The sequence below is a fragment of the Rana temporaria genome, chromosome 5 (assembly GCF_905171775.1).
Source record: "Rana temporaria chromosome 5, aRanTem1.1, whole genome shotgun sequence".
Lineage (NCBI taxonomy): Eukaryota > Metazoa > Chordata > Amphibia > Anura > Ranidae > Rana > Rana temporaria.
The window spans coordinates 367,765,824-367,771,409 of record NC_053493.1 but is presented as its reverse complement, the minus strand read 5'-3'; the positions used below and the strand labels follow the sequence as shown (position 1 = coordinate 367,771,409).

General features: G+C 48.4%; 1 non-coding gene across 1 annotated transcript; it reads left to right on the top strand.

The window, feature by feature from the left end:
* Positions 1-1,881: 1,881 nt before the first annotated feature.
* On the top strand, positions 1,882-1,953 carry TRNAG-UCC. Its single transcript has one exon. It is a non-coding gene; the product is annotated as a tRNA-Gly (tRNA).
* Positions 1,954-5,586: the final 3,633 nt, after the last annotated feature.

The window sequence follows — 5,586 nt, the reverse complement described above, 5'->3', positions numbered from 1 at the left end:
GTAAGTACTATGTTTACTGATCTATACAAAATGTACTCTGGATAAGTCACCTCCACTCATCGATCAAAGGCTCCTTCACCCCAAAATGATTCCTTTTCATAGAATTTTAGAACAGAAGGAGATATTAAAGTGATTGTTAAGCCTCTATGTGATCTTTATATCCTCCCCTCTGTCAGATACAAAGCTGCAGGTAGAACAAAGGGGGAGTATGGAAGAGGCAGAGAGGGAGGAAAGGGGGGAGAAGGGAAGGTTGGAAGAAGAAGGGGGTGAGGGTTGGGGGGAACCCCCACACCCCTTCCTTACCCGGAACCTTCCATCCCCCCTTCTTTCCTCCCTCTCTGCCTCTTCCAAACTCCTCCTCCCATTGTTCTACCTTTCCCTTTAGAATGTGATATTTTTAATTAACCTTAAAGCATAATGTCTACATTTATACTCTTGGCAACTTTTGGATATGAGGCAGCTTTTGGAGGACTTGGTTTGGTTCCCCCGGGCCTAGCAGGCTGTTTACCACCAACATCTCAAGCACGTTTTTACAGGTGATATGTTTGATCTATGTATTGTCGATCGACAAAGTAATTATGTTGTGAAGTTTGGAGGCCGGTATGGTTTTTAAGGCGTGTGTTGGACCGTCTATAAGAGGAGGTTGAAGGCCGGTATGTTTTTGAGGCGTGTGTTGGACCGGCTATAAAAAGGAGGTTGGAGGCCGGTATGTTTTTGAGGCGTGTGTTGGACCGGCTATAAGAGGAGGTTGAAGGCCGGTATATTTTTGAGGCGTGTGTTGGACCGGCTATAAGAGGAGGTTGAAGGCCGGTATGTTTTTGAGGCGTGTGTTGGACCGGCTATAAGGAGGAGGTTGGAGGCCGGAATTTTTTGAAGGCGTGTGTTGGACCGGCTATAAGAGAAGGTCGAAGGCCGGTATGGTTTTTGAGGCGTGTGTTGGACCGTCTATAAGAGGAGGTTGAAGGCCGGTATGTTTTTGAGGCGTGTGTTGGACCGGCTATAAGGGAAGGTTGGAGGCCGGTATGTTTTTGAGGTGTGTGTTGGACTGGCTATAAGAGGAGGTTGAAGGCGGTATGTTTTTGAGGCGTGTGTTGGACCGGCTATAAGTGGAGGTTGGAACTCTTTTTGTCTTCAGAGATCGGAGAAGTCTTTCCAGCTTTCTTTAAGCTTTCTCTGCTGGAGAAATGAGAACTCTTCCCGCCAGTGAGGTCATTCATGGAGAAGTCCAAGGCCTCACTCACACGGGGTGTATGAATCTGTACCCTGTGTGGGGGCTGCATTAACCCCAAAAAGGACATCCATGTGGGTGCAGTTGTGCGGACGCATCCTAGGTGCGTTCGGGGCCGTGCACCAGCACCCACACAGATGTCACATTGGGTACAGTCACTGCACCCCAGTTGACAGCAATGGGACTGCCTACACGGCATGCTGGGAACACCTGTGCATCCCCATTCCGGCAAACACGGTCCTCCCATGGGGTACGGATTCATACCCCCCGTGTGAATGAGGCCTAAGGGTGAATGGAATATTTAGCTCCATCGTGTTGCTAATTTGGGGACCACTGTACCCCTCTTTGTTATTTGGGTGTGTTTTATTATAGGAGTGTTATAGATTATAGTTTAGGATAAGTTTGGATTTCTTCTGAAGGCCCTTTGAGTGGACATAAGTGATTTACCCCGCTCAGCAGGGGCGGGCCTTAGAGAACAGAGGCCGCATATGGGCAGCACAGAGGCTTAGGGGTTAGCCTTGCAGCACTTTGGTCCTTGTTTCAGATTATGACCAGGACACTATCTGCATGGAGTTTGCATGTTCTCCCTGTGCTTGCGTGGGTTTCCTCCGGGTACTCCGGTTTCCTCCCACATTACAAAGACATGCTACTTTGCGTTGGTGGTGCAGTGGTAAGCATAGCTGCCTTCCAAGCAGCTGACCCGGGTTCGATCCCCGGCCAACGCCATCTCCATTAATTGAAAGGCACCACAAAACCCCCACCCCCACCACCTACACCGTATAGTCAGGGGCGGAGCCAATTGGGGTGTCAAAATTAGGTTTCGCCTAGGGTGGCAAAAATCCTTGCACCGGCCCTGGTCAGTGTAGTGTAGTGGTCAGTACAGTAGTCAGTGTAGTATAGTGGTCAGTATAGGAATCAGGTAGGTCAGTGTAGTGTAGTATAGTGGTTAGTGTTGTGGTCAGTGTGGGAATCAGGTAGGTCAGTGTAGTATAGTATAGTGGTCAGTATAGGAATCAGGTAGTGTAGTGGTCAGTATAGGAATCAGGTAGTGTAGTGGTCAGTGTAGTGTAGTGGTCAGTGTGGGAATCAGGTAGTGTAGTGGTCAGTGTAGTGGTCAGTATAGGAATCGGGTAGGTTAGTATAGTGGTCAGTGTAGGAATTGGGTAGGTTAGTGTAGTGGTCAGTATAGGAAATGGGTAGGTCAGTATAGGAATCGGGTAGGTTAGTGTAGTGGTCAGTGTGGGAATCAGGTAGGTCAGTGTAGTATAGTGTAGTGGTCAGTATAGGAATCAGGTAGGTCAGTATAGGAATCAGGTAGGTCAGTATAGTATAGTGTAGTGGTCAGTATAGGAATCAGGTAGGTCAGTGTAGTGTAGTGGTCAGTATAGGAATCGGGTAGGTTAGTGTAGTGGTCAGTATAGGAATCGGTTAGGTTAGTGTAGTGGTCAGTGTAGGAATCAGGTAGGTCAGTGTAGTATATTGTAGTGATCAGTATAGGAATCAGGTAGTGTAGTGGTCAGTATAGGAATCAGGTAGTGTAGTGGTCAGTGTAGTGTAGTGGTCAGTGTGGGAATCAGGTAGTGTAGTGGTCAGTGTAGTGTAGTGGTCAGTATAGGAATCAGGTAGGTTAGTATAGTGGTCAGTGTAGGAATCGGGTAGGTTAGTGTAGTGGTCAGTATAGGAATCGGGTAGGTCAGTGTAGTGGTCAGTATAGGAAATGGGTAGGTCAGTATAGGAATCGGGTGGGTTAGTGTAGTGGTCAGTGTGGGAATCAGGTAGGTCAGTGTAGTATAGTGTAGTGGTCAGTATAGGAATCGGGTAATGTAGTGGTCAGTGTAGTGGTCAGTGTAGTATAGTGTAGTGGTCAGTATAGGAATCAGGTAGGTCAGTATAGTATAGTGTAGTGGTCAGTATAGGAATCAGGTAGGTCAGTGTAGTGTAGTGTAGTGGTCAGTGTAGCGGTCAGTATAGGAATCGGGTAGGTTAGTGTAGGAATCGGTTAGGTTAGTGTAGTGGTCAGTGTAGGAATCGGTTAGGTTAGTGTAGTGGCCAGTGTAGGAATCGGGTAGGTTAGTGTAGTGGCCAGTGTAGGAATCGGGTAGGTCAGTGTAGTGGTCAGTATAGGAATCGGGTAGGTCAGTGTAGTGGTCAGTGTAGGAATCGGGTAGGTCAGTGTAGTGGTCAGTGTAGGAATCGGTTAGGTTAGTGTAGTGGTCAGTGTAGGAATCGGTTAGGTTAGTGTAGTGGTCAGTGTAGGAATCGGGTAGGTCAGTGTAGTGGTCAGTGTAGGAATCGGGTAGTGTAGTGGTCAGTGTAGGAATCAGGTAGGTCAGTGTAGTGGTCAGTGTAGGAATCGGGTAGGTTAGTGTAGTGGTCAGTGTAGGAATCGGGTAGGTTAGTGTAGCGGTCAGTGTAGGAATCGGGTAGGTTAGTGTAGTGGTCAGTGTAGGAATCGGGTAGGTTAGTGTAGTGGTCAGTATAGGAATCAGGTAGGTTAGTGTAGTGGTCAGTGTAGGAATCGGGTAGTGCAGGGGTTGACAAATTTGCTTGGAATCTAGGAGCCAGCTAAAAAAGTTAGGAGCCAGAAAACGCGCCCCGTCCCGACGAGCTTTCGCGTAGAAGCGAACACATACGTGAGCAGCGACCACATATGTAAACGGTGTTCAAACCACACATGTGCGGTATCGCCACGATTGGTAGAGCGAGAGCAATAATTCTAGCCCTAGACCTCCTCTGTAACTCAAAACATGCAACCTGTAGAGTTTTTTAAACGTCGCCTATGGAGATTTTAAAGGGTAAAAGTTTGACGCCATTCCACGAGCGGACGTAATTTTGAAGCGTGACATGTTGGGTATCAATTTACTCAGCGTAACATTATCTTTCATAATATTAAAAAAAATGGGGATAACTTTACTGTTGTCTTATTTTTTAATTAAAAAAAGTATAATTTTTTCCCAAAAAAAGTGCGCTTGCAAGACCGCTGCGCAAATACGGCGTGACAGAAAGTATTGCAACGATCTCCATTTTATTCTCTAGGGTGTTAGGATAAAAAATATATATAATGTTTGGGGGTTCTAATTAGAGGGAAGAAGATGGCAGTGAAAATAGTGAAAAATGACATTATAATTGCTGTTTAACTTGTAATGCTTAACTTGTAATACCAACGGCCAACACCAGATGGCGCCAGCTCACACATCTGGTGGTAATAACTTGTAATACCAACGGCTCACCACCAGATGGTGCCAGCTCAAAAAAAAAAAAAAAAAATGTTTTTGTTTGCCCCCCCTTCCAAGCCAAGTCGCCAGGACCCTATTTCCAGGGCCGGACTGGCCTACCGGGAGACCGGGAAAATTCCCGGTAGGCCGCCTGCTGTCAATCAAAAATGTGTCAGCTCAGCTGCCTGGGCCACGGCGGCGGCCGCCATTGCGGCCGCGGCCGCACTTTTCAATCATACGCCTGCCCTCTCCAGTGTCACTGTCATGTTAATGCCTCACGAGTCACACATCATGTATGTTATAAAAAGCAGCGGCGGGCCGGCCGCCGGCGGGTTGCGGCCGCCGTGCTCGCCGCTGCACTTTCCTTCCTTCCCGCGCTGTGTGAAGTGTGGACTGACTCTGCCTTCACACGTGGAGAAACATAGTGGGCGGTGCTGGCGCCGCACGGGACGATGGGATGTTCGGTTCTCCTGCTCGGCTCCTCCCCTCCCTCAGACACGTGTTTCAGTCCACACTTCACACAGCGCGGGAAGGAAGGAAAGTGCAGCGGCGAGCACGCCGCTGCTTTTTATAACATACATGATGTGTGACTCGTGAGGCATTAACATGACAGTGACACTGGAGAGGGCAGGCGTATGATTGAAAAGTGCGGCCGCGGCCGCAATGGCGGCCGCCGCCGTGGCCCAGGCAGCTGAGCTGACACATTTTTGATTGACAGCAGGCGGCCTACCGGGAATTTTCCCGGTCTCCTGGTAGGCCAGTCCGGCCCTGGGTGCAGGTCTGATATACTGGTGGCGGTTGGCAGTGCACAGTAAGCGGCACACAGTAAAGCTGAGTAGCTGACACAGACACAGCACAACTACTCTGAAGGCAAGGTAAAATCGCTAGACTCCTCACTGTGTGCTTATGATTATTATCAGTATGATGATCACAGCACAACAGGCGCTCTATGGCTCTGTCGCAGTGTCACGTGGCTGCTGGGTACTGATTTTGTTATGGCTGCACTGTTACATTCTGAAACACCCAGTACAGCCATAACAAAGTCAGTACCAGCAGTCATGTGACCTGAAACAGAGTCATAGAGCGCCTGCTGTGCTGTGATCATCATAATGATAATGATTATAAGCACAGGGAGATGCTAGC